Genomic DNA, 17885 nt, shown 5'->3' with positions numbered 1-17885 from the left:
CCAGGACGCTCCCCTGAAGCCCCCATAGGTCAAGGTGTGAGGCTTCCAATGCCGAATGAGCCAAAGGAGCCCCGAGAGCCGGGGCCACCCCGACAACGTCCCTTCACAGAACCCCGAGGCCCGGGCTCCGCCCCATGAACCTATTAGCTCAGAAGCTCAGGGTGGGAGATTCCAGGCCTTGGTGTATTTTCAGAGCTTCTGGGTGATTCCGGGGCCCACCCACGCGAGAACCTCGCACAGATGCTCCTTGGCGTTGTGGAGTGAGCTAGAGCCAGGTCTCTGAGGTTTGAACCCCGATCGTGGATGTTGACTCTCTGCACCTCAGTCTCTCTCTCTGCAAAATGGGCATGACTGAGTGCTGACTCCCGCAGGGGGGTGATGAGGGTCACGTGGGTTCACGGCCACGGAACAAGGATGTGCCTGTGGGGAAGGTGGGGGCAGCGTGTTAGTAATGTCATTCCAGGTCGGGAGGCAGAGGCTTGGAGGTGACTGTCCTGGGTTCGGTCTCAGCTCCACACTGGCTGTCTCTGGGAAAACGGTGGCATCCCCGTCCGCGTGCGTGTAGTGGGGATATACCTGGCCCCCTAACGCTGTGGCAAGTGTTGATCGAGGTGACATGGACCTCAGTTTCCCCAGCTGTAAAGTGGGAGCGTGGGCTGGGCCTGAGGGACCTAGTTCACATTCCTGCAACTCCGGGGTCGTAGCCACAGGGCAGAACCCAACCGTTGAGCCTGGTGCCAGGTTCCTCCCTTGTCACCTGGTCCTGCTCAGAGGCATGCATGTGTGCACGCGTGTGGGGGGGCTGTGTAGATGCGTGTGGACTGTGTGTGGACGTATGTGTGATGAGTGTTGTGTGTATGTGCACCTGTGGTGTGTGACGGTGCGTGTGTGGCTGTGTGCCGTGGGTGGTTCACACGTGTGTGGTTGGTGTGTGGTGTCTATGTAAAGACATGGGTGTGTACACGTGTGTGGCATGAGTGTGCGGTGCGCGGGTGTGTGTGGACGTGCGTGTGTGGTGCTAGAGGGGTCCTCCAGAGCGGCGTCAGCCTCTTCTCTGGCTCCTCACACTCATAGGGATCTGCCCCGTTCGCAGGCCCTGCGGGGCACCCCCCCAGCTCTGAGCCTGCCACCCCGGGGGTTCCGTCCCCCGCGGCTGCAGAACCTTTCCCATGGCTCCCCGTGAAGGAGTTGATGCATTTGGGAAGGACATGGAATGATACCGCCACTCCCGCACCCCCACCTGGCCTCAGAGGAGGGCATTGCCACTCAGTTGGACCCCACTCAGGGTTTCCTCTCCACCCCCAGTCCCTGTAGGCCCTGGCTAAGCCTTACCAGTTTTCCCAGCTCTCCTACCTCAGTTTCCTTACCTATAAAGTGGCCATAATTGCAGTACCAAGTCCCCTGAGCACCTTCTAGGGGCCAAGCCCTGCCCTGGGCACGCAGGGTACAGCTGTCAGTGAGGCAGACCACGCCTCGGCCCTTGTGGGGTGTGCACATTCTAGTAAGTCTGGGGGAGGAACGAATAAGGAGTATGCACAAAGCTCCTAGAAGGGCCTGTGCAGGGAGCAAGCACTCTTCCCTCCCGACTCCCACCTTGCCGGCAGCTGAGAGGTCCCTGCTGGCCAGGGGCAGACCCTGGACCCACAGGCTCAGCTCGCAGCCAGGCTCCGAGGGCCTGGCCTGGCCCTGGAAGGCATGAGGTCAAGCCACTGCAGGTCGGGGTCCCCACCTGAGCAGGCCTGGAGCGAACCCAGGCAGCTTCCTGCAGGGCCTCGGGTTATGGCCACATGAGCCACTGGCAGTTAACAACGGCGTCACCAAGCCTGCACCTTGAATAATTAATGCTAATTCTTCGAAAGTCAGGAAAAAATATGGAATTATCCACCAAACATTGCTCCAGCCCTCCCCTCTCTGCTGAGGTTTCAAGAACATCAAAGATATGGGAAAGCAAGGAATGTGTGTGTGTGTGTGTGTGAGAGAGAGAGAGAGAGAGAGTGTGCATATCTGTCTGTGTATCTAGGGGTCTGAGTGTGTCTGTGTGTGTCATTATGTTTGTGTGTGTGGATTACATGATTGCATATACTTGGGCATCTGGGTATTTACGGGGTTGTATGTCTTGTATGATCGTGGATGTGTATTTGTGTGTGACTGTGTCTGTGTCTGTGGGTGTGATCATGTGTACCTGTATGATTGCATCTGTACGGTTTTATATCTTGTGTGATTGTGTGTGTGTGTGTGTGTGTGTGCGCGCGTACATGTGTGCGTGCCCACTTGGAAGGAGGCTCAGCCAACCCAGTTCACACCATGCAGATATCTGTTTGCAAGAGGAAGTGGCTGGGCCTGAGGCCCGATTTGAGTCTCTGAATTAACAGGGGCGCAAATCCCAAGACCCCGCACCTCGCCCCTCCCAGTGGCCCCAGGGACACCTCCCTCCCAAGGTCTCCGCATAGACTGCGGACTGTGGAAGCACGACTGGGGAGCAGAGGATGCCCAGGACCCAAGGAGCTGGCTTTCTGACCCCTGCCAGGTGGGCCCCAGTGACGGGCAGGGGCCGGGCGTGGGGGGTGGGCACGGGGGGACCCCGCCCAGGCAGGAGAGGGAGTGGGCCGGCTGTCATGCATTATTCAGCAGCTCCTGATTTCTCATTATTCTCCCTGATACTTTTACAACCTGTCAGTAAATAAAAAGATTCTACATTATTTATAGAAATGGAGCAGAATTGGCCACGAGGATTTAGTATTGCTATTATTAGAGAGTCCTTGGCACCATCCAGACGGGGTGGGGCAGGTGGGGCACTGGCCAGGGGGTGGCGGGGTGGGGTTCAGAGATCCCGCTACCCCAGCTGGAAGGGAGTGCAGTTTGGTTTGCTGACCTCAGGGGGCATGTGGTGACCTTCTTATGGACGATTCCCCCAAACTCGGGCCCCGGGAAGACCCGCTTGCCCGGAGGCAGGTGGCCGTCTACCTGGCTGGCGCGCAGGTCCCCCTGGGGAAGACCGCAGCTGTCCCACCGCCTCCGCCTCTTCCAGGGGCAGACGGCCAAGGTGCTGGTGGCCGCAGCCACGGCCACGGCCACAGGGTGCTGGGAGGGAACTCCCGCCGCAGGGGCACGCGGAGGCCGCGTGCTGAGTGAGCCGTTGCCGAGCGCGGAGGCGGCCCTGCTCACCAGCTGTTTATGGAGCGCCTTCTGTGTACACAAGACACACATGGGGTCGAGGGCAAGGCCCGCCTCCCGGAGCTCGATCGCATTTACAGTCCCTTTGTCCTCACACCGGCAGGCCCCGGGTCCGTTCGGGGTTTAGGAGCAGCAGCTGCAGACAGGTCAGGGGATGGGGTCCCCGGTGGGGGGTGCTCCGCTCTTCACCTTCCCGGACACCGAATCCTGCCCGGGGGCCTCACCTGGCGCGTCCCTAACGCCTCCCCGAGCAGGCTGGGGTGGACCGGCGGCCGTCCTGCTGTTAGCGCCGTGTTTCTCCATCTGGGTTCCACCTGTGCTCTCCCGGAATTTTTAAAATCTGTGCTCCCCGTTCTGATGACAGCCTACGAGGAATTAACCGGAGCATATAGTGGCATTTCTGAGGCCCTCAGGGCCCGGGTCTGCGGGCAGTCCCATCCACACGGAGCTCACCTCGCGACAACGGGGAATCCCACACCCCGGGGTTCTCAGACTGGAGCCTGGACACATCATGGGGCAACCATTCCCCCCCACCCCGCCGCCAAGTCCTCCAGACCCCAAGCTGAGAAGCTCTGTTCTGGAGAGGGCAAGAGCTATGTGCCATTGACCTGTAAGCCCAGCATCCAGCACAGAGGAGGTGCCTATAGGGTCTGGTGTTGAGTCGGTTACAAAGTTAGCCATCCTGAGAAGTAGGCGTAGCCAGGACCATGGTGTTTCTGAGCCCAGAGGTGCTGAGAGGTCCTGGGGGGCAGGAGTCAGTTGGGGAAGTCGGCCGTGAAGGGGGAGGCTGGGGTGGACCCGGAAGGAGTGAGCCTAGTTCACAGAGCAAAAGGACAGTCTCGCAGGTGAGAAGGAGCCCACGGGGCGGCCGTGCTCGGAGCCGAGGCTGGAGACGGGAACGGGGGCCGCAAAATCCCAGGACAGCACTTTCCAAAGGAGGTGCCGCTGGGAGCGTCTGGGTGCAGCGGCTAGGAGTTGCTGCGTGACAAATGAGCCCCACACTGAGTGCTCTGAGCCAGTTCATGATGCCCTAGTCTCCGTAGGTCAGGGGTCTGGGAGCAGCTCAGCGCCATCTCCTGCTGCCGGACCCCCCCAAGCTCCAGGCAGCGGCCGGGGCTGCGGGCTCGTCTGGAGGACCCCTCTCCAGCCCACTGTTGCCTCCACTGGCAGGACTCAGTCCCTCGAGGGCTGTTGGACCGAGGGGCTCAGCCCCTTGCTGGATGTTGGCCAGAGGCCTCTCTTGGTTCCTGGCCACGTGGCCCTCTCCCACGTGGCAGCACACGACATGGCAACCTGCTTTATGGAAGCGAGCCAGCCAGGAAGGCGGGAGAGCTGGTGCTGGTGGGAGAGGGGAGTTGTGGCCTCTGTAAACCGATCTCGGTCGGCAGCGATGTCCCGCCTCATTTTCTGTGCTCCATTCATGACAAGTCAGACCCCCTACATCCGGCCCCCGCCGAGCCCGGCCTGAACCTGGCCTGAACCCGGGGGTGGGGGCCAGGCCTGGCCCAGCTGCCCCAACGATGGGTGTTAGGAAAACAGAGGTGTGTACCTCGCGAGCGTTCAGGGAAGGGATGAACTTAGCAGTGTTCCCCTGGAGGCACCTGCTGGGGGATCCCCAGGGACCCGGAGATGGCTCTGTGAGGCACAGGGAGCACAGAGCGAGGTGGAAGTCCTCACCCTTGGCCTCTTCGGGCAGGGGTGGTCAGGAGCTGGCAGCGCTGGTGCCGTGTGGGGCTGGGGGCTCATCCCAGTTATCTGAGGCATCTCCGCCGTGACCCTGGGGTCTGGCTGCCATGAGGCCAGAGCCCCATTGGGCAGACTCCCGTGTCCCTGCAGGTCCAGGAGGTTTCTGGGGGCTGGTCCAGGGCCACCCCACTGGCCTGCCTGGCACGCTGGTCCGCAGGGCCGGCTCGGTGCAAGATGGAGGCCCACCCTGCCCTCCCGTGGGCCTGGCCTCCAAGCCACAGCAGGGGGCCACCCCCGAGTCATCGGTCACAGTCCCAGCATATGCCCAGTGCCTGGTGGGGGTGGGTGAGGGGGACCAGCGGTGGAGGTGAGGACAGCCACCCCACTCCCCACCCACAGTCCATTCTGTGCAGCCTGGCTGCTGTGCCGGGGGGGCAGGGCAGCCGCGGGAGGGGGGCCCCTGCTGGGCCAAGGCCTCAGGGCCCCCCTCCTGCACAGACCATTATCCCTTCAGACGTCCCTCACAAACAGAGGGATTAGGGTGCAAAGGCAGCGAGTACAGAGGCCCCATTCGTGTTCGAGTCCAGCAGCGGCCGGCGCAAACCACCGCCAAGTCCATGGCCGCATTCTGTGTGGCTGGCCTGAGACCAAAGTGTGGGCAGGCCCTGCCCCTCCGGGGCTCTGGGGCATCCGTCCCTGGCCTCTTGCAGCCTCACGTGGGGCCGACCTCTCGTGGCTCGGCTTGGGGGTGGCGGGCGGCACCTGGCCTCCAAGGCCGGCATCCACTAGCCCCTGCTCTGTGCCCGTGTGGCCTTTCCCTGTGTGTGTCAAAGCTCCCCCTCCCTCCCTCTTAAAAGGGGGCACACGATTGCATTTTGGATGATCCAGGCTAAGCCCCTAATTCAGAGCCTCAACTTCATCATACCTGCAGACTCTTTTTTTTTTTTTTTTTTAGCTACATAGGGTAACATACTTACAGGTCCCAGGGCCTACGACAAGGACATCTTCGGGGCCATTATCCAGCCCCATGTGACTGCTCTGGCCACACACTCATGAAGCCAGTCCTGGCATTTGTTCAAATGCAGGTTACAAAGCTGAACATTTGGGGTGCCTGGGTGGCTCAGTGGGTTAAAGCCTCTGCCTTCGGCTCAGGTCATGATCCCAGAGTCCTGGGATCAAGCCCCACATCGGTCTCTCTGCTCAGCGGGGAGCCTGCTCCCCCCCCGCCGCCTCTCTGCCTACTTGTGATCTCTGTCAAATAAATAAATAAATAAAATCTTTAAAAAAAGAAAGAAAGAAAGAAACAAAGCTGAACATTTGCCCTCCTTCAGTCAGGTTTCTGCTCACAGAAGTCCTGGCTTCTGGAAGGTTCCATGCTGCTGATGCTGAGAATCCACAGGGAGTACCCCTTCAAGCCCCAGCTGTTCTGCTTGCTTCCTGGCTGACCCGTGGGGTCAGAGTGCTCGTTCCTGTTTGAAAGCCTTTGTGTTTCCACACACCCTGCCAACCCAGTGTGACACTTAGTGGCCGTCATGTTTCCATGGGTAGCTGGAGCCCTGGCCCCGAACCCAGGAGTGCAGAGCCAGGTCTGGGATCTGTATGGCAGCAAATGCCACAGAGACTCCGGCTGCTCCGGCCCAGGTGGGAGCCCCTGCTCTCCCAGCTCCCCATAGCGTGAGGTTGAAGCCCGGAGACCATGGGACTCCAGTGTCCTGAAACAGAACACACTCCAGATAGCCGGGGTGTGGGAAACGAGGTGTCCGATGAGCACCTTCAAGAACGTCTCCCTGGGAGGAGCAGGGGCGTCCCTGGGCCTTCGGACGGGACGTTGCTGAAGACACGAAGATTCAGGTCACCACTTCCGCCGGCTGTCACTCCCAAGGACGACAGCCTACTCTTCCAGCTGGGTTTGGAGTGCCATCTTTAATCGTCAGCATCAGTGACACGTGACGCCAGGGCATTGGAGCACCTTGGGTCCCTGTGGTCCCCAAACCTCCTTGAGCCCATGTCCCTCCAATCGCTTTTCACACACACTTCCGGAAGATGTGAATTTACATGCAAGGTGTAGGCCGTGGGTCTTAGGAAACAGACCCCAGGACGCCGAAATTAGTTCAAAGAATGGTCACTTCCAGACGCCACGGAAGGTGTGCGTGCTCGCTGGCCTGCCCTCACCTTGGAGACCACTGCTCCATGGAGTGAGACATCCGGCCAGACATGGGGCAGGGAGGGGCCCATTTATGGGACCGACACAGGGAGGACACATGCTTTATTGCCGAACAACTGTGACAATCAAATATCTCTCAAACTTTTTCTTTTTTAAGATTTTATTTATTTTATTTTAGAAAGAGAGAGTACATGTGCGTGAGCAGGGGGAGGGGCAGAGGGAGAGAGAGAGAGAGAGAGAGAGAGAATCTCAATGAGCAGACTCCGTGCTGAGCTCAGAGCCCAACGAGGGGCTCGATCCCACGACCCCAAAAGCACGACCTGAGCTGAAACCAAGAGTGGGATGCTTAAGGGGCAGAGAGCTCCCCAGGGACCCCCGTTTCTCAGACTTTGCTGTCTGTAACCCACGATGTGAGTTTTATGTTTTATATCACGACCCAGGCCTCACGTGTACAGATGCTTCCTCGAAACAAGGCTTCCCGGACTCCGGTGCTTTCCACCATGTTTTGTACCGTTCACAGAGTGGCTTCACAAACCCCACGGGCCTCAACTTGCCATGCGAACAGCAGAGGGGTGTGAGGGTTGGTGCCACGGGGCTCTGGTGAAGGCAGAAATTGTTCCGAATTAGAGAGGCATAGATACTAGCATCACTGTCACACATGGGAATCTCATCTCCCCAGCCGTCGGGGTTCCCCAAAACCCTGAGCACAGAAACTGCCGCATAGGGTAGCATCGAGGCATGAGGGTGCGGACCAGCGAATGGCCGAGTGGCCCAGCCAGGATGGACGCAGCAGGTGCCCAGCGTGCCCTGGGGATGAGCCGGCGAGGTTGGGTGGAGAGTGACCGCGTCCCAGGCCCCAGCTCCCCAGCCCTGCCCCACCCCACCCTGAGCCCAAGGGGACAGCCAGCTCCGTCTCCCCACCAGCCCCATCCCGAGCCAGCCTGTCCCCGCCAGGCGGCCTCCGTTGACCCCCGTAATTGGGATCTGCTGTTTGAAAGAAGATTCATTCCCTTTGCAGCTGACGACCCCGCGGAAGAGCCGGGGAGAGTGGGAGGCGAGGCCCCCCGTGGCCTCGGGAACTTAACGGCTTGTTCCCCCTGTCCTGAAGGTGCCTGCTGCCAGCCTGGCTGTGACAGTTTTATTAGCAGCGGGCCCGCGAGAAGGATTGTGGGCTATTTACAGTGTGGAGGCCTTGGCTTGGCGAGGAGACAGTTACCATAAATTCACATGATGGATCCGTTATCACTTCATTGAACTTGTGGCAGACCCATCGAAGGCTGGGCAATAACACACTGTTTCCTGGGTTTGCACAGCCCTGGGATACATTAAATACACTTTATTTATGGCTTCGCCACCGCTCGGCTGTGGGCAGGAGAATGCAGCTTTTGCAACTACTGTCTAATTTTATGATGAGCATTAAAGCCGGGCCCATAATTTGCACCTTTTTATTCATTAGACAGTGGTGCGGCCATAAGTCAGAAAGGCCCAGGGATTTAGATGCAGATCCAGAAGATAAAGTATTGACAAGCCAGATGTATTTTTACATTAGAGCGCCTTTACAATAGTTTATGTTGAGAGTAGAATATAAATTGCGTTATTAAATATGAACCACTCTTGCGGCCGGGGCTTGCTGGCAAGGAGGAGGGGGGCGGCCCGCAGCCCCGCACTGGGAGGGGCCGCCTAATTTCTCAAGGTTGAACGTGTAATTCTGCGCCGCGGGGGTTTTCTTCCTTTTCGGACCCCACGTGGGAGCCAATGGTGTGATGGCGTCGGGGGAGCAGGGGCGGGCCGGCTCTCCGTGGAGCGGGGGGAGGGCCGGGCCCCGCTTTCTGCCCATCTCCTTCCGGGGATGTGGGTCCGCCCCGATGGCTGTCCAGAGGCCTCACGGGCTGACAGCGGTGACGTGTGTTGCCTCATTGGCCTGCGGGACGCTCCTCAGAGTCTTACTGGACATGGCCAGCAGCCGGTGGGTTTCCCTGCTGGGAGTCTGGCGGGGACGCTGGAGCTCCTGGTGCCTGCACTCTGATGGGTCCCCTGGTTTCCCAGTCGTGGGACCGGCTCGGAGCCCTGCTTCTGAGCCCTGCTGCTGTGGACCTTCGGGGCTGGGTCTCCCTCCGTGGGGGCGGCCCCGTGCATTGGAGGATGTCACACGGCACCCCCCCACATCTCCACCCGCTGGGTGCTCCGAGCAGCGACACCCCCAGCTGTGATAACCGGAATCCGTCTCCAGACAGTGCCGCTGTCTCCTGGGAGCAAAGCAGCCCCGGTTCCAGCCACCCACCTGTCCTGTCGGTGGCTGAGTTTAAGCTGCAGCTTAGCCGTGTGGCACCTCCGTGCCTTGGACTTTCCCGGCCTCTGGCTGCTCCCCTTTCGTAGGGTTGGAGGCCAGGGTTTCTCCCTTGCTTGGCCCTAAGCTCCCATGGTTCTGGGAGGGCTGGTGCAGGCGTGTGGGGACGGCTGCGGGGTCCCCATCTTCACTGCTGGCTCAGAGCATCTCCTTGAGTGGGTTCTCCGGCCCAGCCTGGGGAGGCCCAGCCCCACCTGTGGTGGTACATGCAGGCGGCGTTCCTAGAAGGCTGGATCCGAGTCCAGAGGGAGCGGACAGGGCCCCAGGGCCCCCATGTTCGCAGGGTTCCACAAGGCTGGATTGGCTTCTCCAACTCCGGCATCATCAGCATCCTCTGGAGGGTGTGAGAGTACACAGCGCCGGGCCCCACCCCAGCCTTCCTGACTCAGTGGGTCTGGGTGGGGCAGGGCAGCCGAAACAGGCTGAGCAGGAGTCTGTCGGGCTGCGGAAAGAAGGTTAGCTGCTGAGATATTGAGGGGCTCTGACGGGATGGGAGCTGCAGGCTCGGGACCCCGGGGCTAGGCCAGGCCGTCCCTGACCCCCGTCTCCTTCAAAAGCAGACTGCACGGCTTGCGCATTGCCTCTCCTGGCACAATGGTCCCCCCTCTCCACTTCTTTGCCCATGGTGCACTGCCAGTCTCCCCCAGCAGCCCGTCCAGGTCAGCACTTAGCACGAGCCCCACCTCCTCCAGGAAGTCCATTTGGACTGCTCACACCTGCCAGGCAGACAAGCCACCGCCCTCTGTGGGATGCTGGGGACAGGTACCGCCAAGAGGACATGGGGCAGAGCTGAAAGGATCGACAGCCCCGCGTCATCCCGGCCAGGGCTGAACCAGGGTCCCCTGACACTGTCAGGAGAACAGACCAAGTGGGCAAGGACAGCAGCGGGATTCTGCTGTGATGAGCAAAAGTGAGACGCAGTGGTTTGTAGGACGAGGGCGGTCGCTTTGCAGAGAGGGATGGGCTTTGGTCTCCATTTGAAATAGAGAGCTGTCAGAATTTGCCGGCAGGTCACATGAGGACATGAGAGAAGGAGGGAAGAGTAGATCTTGGAGGGTTTGACTTGAGCCACTGGAAGGACCACATTGCCAGAAGGAATGGGTTGGGGAGGAGAGGAGCCCCTTTCTGGCCTCGTTATGAGATGCTGCTAGACACCCAAGTGGGGATCCAATTGGCAGTTGGTATTTGAGTCTGGAGCTCTGCATGTGGGTGTCCTTAGCGCACAGATGGTGCGTGAAGCCGGGAGCCTGGCAGAGGCACCTGGGAGTGAGTGGGGATCGGGGAGCCCTGAGCCCTGGGGCGCGCTGACACTGGGGGTGCTGGCCTGGTCACTGCAGGGACAGCAGCGAGGATGCACGGGCCCTGCCCTGGGGATGGCTTTCACCGTGCCAGGTGCCATGGACCACATCAGGAGACCCCTCTAGAGTGCGGGTCAAGAGTTTAGGAAGGGACCATTTTTCCCTTGTCTGCGGTGCCATACTCCTCAGCCTTGAATGCCTGTTGAAATCACCTGGGGCAGGGCGCCTGGGTGGCTCAGTGGGTTAAAGCCTCTGCCTTTGGCTCGGGTCATGATCCCAGAGTCCTGGGATCGAGCCCCACATGGGGCTCTCTGCTCAGTGGAGAGCTTGCTTCCTCCTCTCTCTCTCTCTGCCTCTCTGCTTACTTGCGATCTCTGTCTGTCAAGTAAATAAATAAAATCTTTTAAAAAAAAAAAATCACCTAGGGGACACTAACCGCCCTGCCCCCGATGCCCAGGCCCCGCCCAGGCCCCACCCCAGTAATTCTGGAAGAATCTGCATGGGGGTTTTGCAGGGGGGCTTTTGAGAGACCCCCCACTGATGGGGGTATGCAGCCAGCACAGAGAAGCTCTGCTCTGGGACGGCCTGAGTCATGGGGTGGCGGCCTCAGGGAGGACAGAGGACAGAAAGGGGTGGGGTCTTCCCCACGAAGGCACCTGGGAGCCCCAGCTGGAACTGTTTGGTCATTCCTTCTGCGGGCAGTTGTCACAGGCCTATGAACCGTGACGTTCTGGGACCGGAACTCAGAGCTCTATGTGGAAATCGTGTCTCAGCAGACATAGTTAAGTTGTGGTTGTCCTGAATCACAGTGGGCCTGAAAGCCAGCACTGGTCCCTATAAGAAGGCCACACGAAGTAGCCAAGGGTGCAGGCAGCTCTCAAAGTTGGAAGAAGCAGGAAGGATCCTTCTAGAGCCTCAAGAGGGAGTGGCCCTGCCCATGCTTTGATCTTGGACCTCTGGCTCCCAGCCCGTGCGACAACACACCCCTGGTTGTGTAAGTTCACCAGGCTAACGGCACTTGTCCAAATGACAGCCGCAGAAAACTCCAGGCCAGGGCAGCTTCTGGTTCTCCTTTCATCCCCCCCTCACGTTGCCTCAAAGGAAAGCAGGGAGAGCACTCGCCCCAGTGCTGCGAGTCCCAGGTTGTCCCAAGACTGCTGCTCTGCACCTGTGCTCTCTGGGCCCGGCGGGGCCGGCGTGCGCCCCCACTCCTGTGTCCCACCCGGCCGGGCTGGCGATGGCTGGCCCATGGGACCCACGGTGATGGGGGTGCCTGCCCGTGGCTCGGCCCCGCCCAGCTGGGGAGCTGCCGCTGCTCCCCCGTGTGCTGTCTGTGGCTCAGGGCAGGTGGCGTCCAGTGGCTCTGAGTGGGGGACTACGGGCCACCTCCAGGGCCCCCCAGAGAGGTTGGAGGGCACCCTAGAGCGGCAGTGCTGTGAGCCTCCACAAGGGGGAGCCACTCGGGTCCAGGGGCTGCCCCTGTGCTCCAGCTGGCTGAGCCCTGCACTGCCAGTCTCGTCTCCGGAGCCTCTGGGCCTGTTTCCTCTTCTGTCAAGCAGGAAGAGTAACAGTCCCTACTGGAGGGTCGTCGGGAGGCGTGCACAGAAGTCGTGCAGTGTTTAGAACAGCGCCCAGCCGGCAGTGAGCACGCGGAACATCGTGAAATGAACTCTGGAAAGAGAGCCGGGCAGCCGGGGTCGCAGGCAGGGCCCTGGTGTCTCACGGACCGGGTCTCCCCGGCGCCTGGGCCCAGCACGGGGCGCGGGAGGGCTCTCTCTAGCTTTGGCCCAGACCACGGCAGGCCATGGGAGGAAGGGGGCCCAGCTGCTTGCTGCCTGGTGGCTGCTCCCCACAGCTCATTCCAGGTCCCCGGTCTCACCCAGCCCTGCATGTCGCACCCCACAGAGCAGCGCACCGATGCCCCGTTATTCAAGGAGGAGGAAGCAAGCTGAGGCCCAGAGAGGGGCAGGGCCTGCCTGAGGGGGCACAGCCGCCTGCGGTCCCAACTCCAGCAGCGGGGCAAGGCTCCCTCTGTCATATCCCATTTAATCCTGGCCTGCAGCAGCCTGTGACATGCGGTGACCCCGAGGTCCGAGGAGGCACCCAGGCCCGGGGCTCAGAGGTCATGGGGTGCAGAGCTGGGTCCCACGAGGACCCCCTCGGCTGGCTTCTCCCGGACTTGCTCAAGGCAGCTGGGCGAGTCTGAGAAGGCGGGTTTCCTGAATTATCTGCGGCTCTTCTGCAGAGCTGTCCTTGTGAGTGCTTCCAGTGTGTGTGTGTGCGCGCGCGCTCGCGTGGAAGGGGAGACTGCTACAATGTATCACTCTTTAGACCGTGGGGTTCGCGAGAGGTTAGCTGTATCTCTGCGCTTAATAGTTCCTTTGAGGTCCCCCTGCAAAGGAGGGGGGTACTGACTCAAGGGCTTTCTTCGTAAAAGCACCAACAGTGGTGAACGTTCACCGAAGGCCTCCCTGGGCCAGGCCTCGCTCTATTCCTTCCACACTCGGACCCCACCGCACCCCCACGGGGCTGGCGTTTATGTCATCCCTGCTGAACACCTCCAGGGGGTGCCCTTCCTGGTGCGGTCCTGGTGAACATGCAGAAGTGACCGCGTCTGTTTACGGGGATGCCCCCGCGTGGGAAGCCGGGTGTGGACCCGTCTGGGGCCCCAGGCACCCCACGGTCCGCCCCACGGCCCCAGGCTCACCCCCCGCCGCCCCTGCCGCCCCCACCTGGAGCTCTGAAGCGGCAGCAGCAGCTTCTTCTAATGGGTTAAGTGACTTTGCTCCAGACACAATCCCGTTTACATTATGGGCATGAATAAAAGATGAAATCCGCGGGGTGACTGTCAGGCCCCCCGGCAGCACCGACAGGAAGTGGCTCTGTGGGGAAGGGGCTGGGCACCCCCACCAAGCCACTAAATGAGGGATGTCAGCTTGTTCCTGGGGAGGCCCAGCAGGTGGGGGAGGCGTGGGGGGGGGGCACTGAGGAAGGAGAGGCAGGAGGAGCACTGTGCTGGGAGTCCATGGCACACGTGTTCACTGAACATGCACTCTGTGCCCCGTGCTGCTCTGGCCAAAAAAAAAAAAAAAAACCTTAAAGAAAGGGGGGTGCCGATAAGGGACACTGCCCTCACGGAGAGGGGCATGAATGGAAAATAAGCACGTGTGCGCAGCCACACATGATACAGGCAGCGCATGATAAGATCTTTGGAAACAGCGAAGCCAGGGGAGGGGAGGAGAGGGCCAGGTGGGGCCGATGGTACAGGAGGTAACAGTCCAGCCTGAAGCTGTTGAGGAGGCAGAGGGCGCTGTAGGGGCAACGGCCTTGAGGCGGGCGGGCGCTTGGGCACATCCGAGGCTGGATGGAGCCGGGCGGTGAGGGTAGGGGAGGCCGTGGAGGAGCTGGGGCAGGTCCTCCGGGGCTTTGATGGGTCATTCTGCCGCTCAGGACTTGGGGCTCTTTGCTGCCTCTCGGGATCCCGCGGGGACGGAGCCCGGCTGCCCCGGGGTTGGACTCGGTGGACCCTGGCAAGCCGGCCTCAGAGGAGCAGCTGCTAGAGCCCGGGGCTGCTCATTAACCAGGCCTGGCCGCTCCGGGCTCCAGCGGGGCAGGGCAGGGCACCCCGCTCTCCTACCCCACTGCTTTATCTTGGCAACAGATTGCACAAACCCCAGAGCTAATATTGAACTTGCCTGGATTTTAAATAGCAGCTGTAAACACTGCTGCTCCCCACCCCTGGCCCTCTGCTCCCTGCCTGAGGAGGGCATTCAGGTGCCGCTGGCCCCAGGCACTGGCTGGGCAAGCAGCCCGGGGGGGCAAGGAGGACAGAGTCAGTTCCCCAGGAACCAGACTCGGAATCATCCGACCTGCCCCTGAGACGTGAAGATGTTCCCTTGGGCTGGAAAGGGCTCGAGGGTCCCTGCAGGGAGGCCAGGCGCTGGAGTCATGCCCCCCAGGGGATGCCCAGCCGGCCCCCACCCCCGCCTGGGGTTCCAGGCCTGGGCCACTGTTCCTGGAGGATGACCACCTCCTATGGCTCCTTGGAACCCCAGGAAAACTTCTGAAGCCCCCCCAGGCAGAGCCCCGCCTACAAGTGCTTCCCATCCCATCAATGAGGCGGGCCAGGCCTTGCACACGCTCCTGGGGCACCACTGTGCCCCGGACAGGCCAGGGGTTGAGAGGGCTTCTGGACAAAGGAGAAAGTAAATCAGGGCAGGGGACAGGGTTCTGGGAGGGGAGAGCAGGCTCCCGTCCGCCTGCCAAGCTCTCCCCCAGGCGCCTGCTTCCCGGCGCAGCTCACAGGGGGAAGGGATGCACTTTGAGCCTCCCAGTCCATGTCTGTCCTGGCCTCTGCTGCCCTCCCTGGGAGGGCTGGCCTGAGGGCACCCCAGAGATGGAGTGTCCTGCTCTAATCTCTGACCCCAGGCCGATCCCCCTATGAGGCCAGAGCCCCTCCTGCCCAGGGCTCTGCAGGCCAGACACCAGCACACTGTTTGGAGCTGTTGCTTCTTCAGGTGGAGAACATTCTGGGATCTCTTGAAGGAGCCAGGGAGGCAGCTCTTGTCTCCCCGGTAACGACAATCATTCGTTCACTTAATCCATCGTTCATTCAGGGAAGACTTGTGCTCCCCTGTGGGTCCCCTGTGTGTTCTCAGCACCGGGACAGGGAGAGAACCCAAGCCCCCCTCCCCCCCCAGCCCCCCGCCCCTGACGGAGGCAGGGGCCAGGTGTGCCCATCGGAAGTCGGGGTTTGGGACGCGATGTCACGCTGGATGTTCCAGAGAGTTCACCTGTGCTTCGCCCGGGCCCGCCTTCCACCGGGGAGCCGGGGTTTTCCTGGAGAGAGGCCAGGCCTCCTCGAAGCAGCTTGCTTAGGCCTGGGCCCCAGGATGGGAGTGTGTCAATATTTTAACAACCAGCACAGCTGGACCGGTTCGAACAAGGCACACATTGACCCGCAGGCCAGGGGGGTCCACCGGTGTCGGGCAGTCTGGTCCTCGCCCTCCTCGGCTAATTCCAGGGGCGCTGGCCTCCGGGGTTGGTGGGGGGCCCCAGCCCCCAGCCCCCATCCTTCTTCCTTCTTTCCCAGCCCTCCAGGATCCTGCTTAAATACTTTAAAACAATCTAAAAGTAATTATCACGAACAGGCTGCCTGGGAGCACCTGCTCCATCCGTCCCCCGGAATCACTAATGCGCCCGTGCTGAGCGCTGACAGGCGCTGGGCTCCCCGTGCGTCCCGAGTCGCCAGATGCTCCCGCGCCACGGCGCCCCCCTCGCCCCCCGCCACGTGGCACGGCGAGGGCCGCCCGAGCCCGTGTTCCTAGCACAGCTGTCACTTCCAGCGATCAGTAGGAAAATCATCACCCCACGAAGTCATACATATGGAACATCATATTTGCAGAATATTTATTTTAACACGTGTCAGGGCCTCCGCGGGCTGCAGGCAGAGCCTTGGCCTCCCGTGCAGGCAGCTGCCGTGGGGCTTTCATCCCAGAAGACGGCGGGGCGGGCAGGGGGCCGGGCGAGCTGCCGCTCCGGGGGTTGGGGGGGGCCGGGCTGGGGCTCCGGGCAGCCCTCCTGTGGCGCTCAGGGGTGGGGGCCTGGCAGTGCCCGTGTCCCCAGCTGCCCCCGCGCGGGAACAGCTGCTGAACAGCTGCCTGCTCTGTGCCGTCTCAGCCAGGGGCCGGAGAGGGGGACCCACGTGAGGTATTTCAACAGGGAGAACTTAATGCAGGGCGTCGGGGGAACAGGTGCAGGAGGGGGGGGGACTGAAAAAGCAAAGAGAGGGCACACACATAACAGACACATGGCCAGGCCCAGGAGAAGGCTGGGCTTGCTGGAAGCCATTAGTTTGGGGGCGCCTGGGTGGCTCAGTCCGTGAAGCATCTGCCTTGGGCTCAGGTCATGATCCCGGGATCCCGGGATCGAGTTCTGCCTTGGGCTCCCTGCTTGGTGGGGAGTCTGCTTCTCCCTCTGCCTCTGCCACTCCCCTGCTTGTGCTCTCTCTCTGTCCAATAAATAAAATCTGAAAAATAAAAATGTAGAAGCCGTCAGCTTGGCAGAGGAGGGACCCGTGGAGCCGGGAGCCAGACCTCAGAGGAAGGGTGTTGCTGGGCTGGTGCTGGGGGCATGGGGAGAAGACAGGCTGGCTCCCGGAACTGGCGGGGTGAGCTCAGGAGCAGATCTCGTGGTGGCAAAGGGGCACAGTGTCTGCCTGGAAACCCGGGGCTGAGCGGCACGCCGCACACCCAGGAGACACTGCTGCCCCACTCCGCCCTCCAAGGCTCCCCAGGCCAGCCTGCCCTTCCCACTGTCCTAAACTCACAGTATTTAGCAGGGTGTGCTGCAGGGTTTTCACTCCCTGGCCTCTTATTGTCGGGTCGGAGCAATTTTATTGCTGGATCACAGATGGAGAGATTGAGGCTGAGAGGTGAAGTGGCTTTCCTCGGCCAGGACTCCATAGCAAGAGGCAAGGAGGCCATGCACTGCTACCGCCTCACACTAATATGGATAATATCTTACAGATACTTCCTTCTGCTCAGTAGGGAGACTGAGGCATGGAGAGACGAGGTTGCCTACCCATAATTGCTCAGATACTCAGTAGGCAGGGCCAGGACTCAGACTTCAGACAGTCCCCCTCTAGAATCAACACTTTCAGTTACCACTCTCTAAGAATTTGTGGGGGATGGATGGATGGATGGACGGACGGATAGACGGATGGATGGGTGGATGGATGATGGATGGATGGTTGGAAGGACAGATGGATGGATGGATGGACAGATAGATGGGTGGATGGATGATGGATGGATGGTTGGAAGGACAGATGGATGGATGGATGGACAGATAGATGGGTGGATGGGTGGATGGATGATGGATGGATGGTTAGAAGGACAGATGGATGGGTGGATGGTTGGAAGGATGGATGGACAGACAGATGGAAGGATGGTTGGAAGGATGAATGGATGGATGGTTGGAAGGACAGCTGGCTGGCTGGATGGATGGATGGTTGGGAGGACAGATGGGTGGATGGATGGACGGACAGATGGATGGATGGATTATGGACAGATGGATGGTTGGAAGGACAGGTGATGGATGGACAGATGGATGGGTGGACGGCTGGGCGGATGGTTGAAAGAAGAGATGGACAGATGGATGGATGGTTGGATGGATGGTTGGAAGGACAGATGGATGGATGCACAGATGGATGGATGAA

General features: G+C 60.6%; 1 protein-coding gene across 3 annotated transcripts in view; it reads left to right on the top strand.

Annotated features, from left to right (window-relative positions):
• Positions 1 to 17885, top strand: part of GSE1 (Gse1 coiled-coil protein) — a 389696-nt gene that overhangs the window by 171370 nt on the left and 200441 nt on the right. The window lies entirely within an intron of this gene.

This window comes from Martes martes (genome assembly GCF_963455335.1).
Source record: "Martes martes genome assembly, chromosome: 17".
Classification (NCBI taxonomy): domain Eukaryota; kingdom Metazoa; phylum Chordata; class Mammalia; order Carnivora; family Mustelidae; genus Martes; species Martes martes.
Note: the sequence above shows the minus strand (reverse complement) of the source record. Positions and strands in the feature narration are given on the sequence as shown.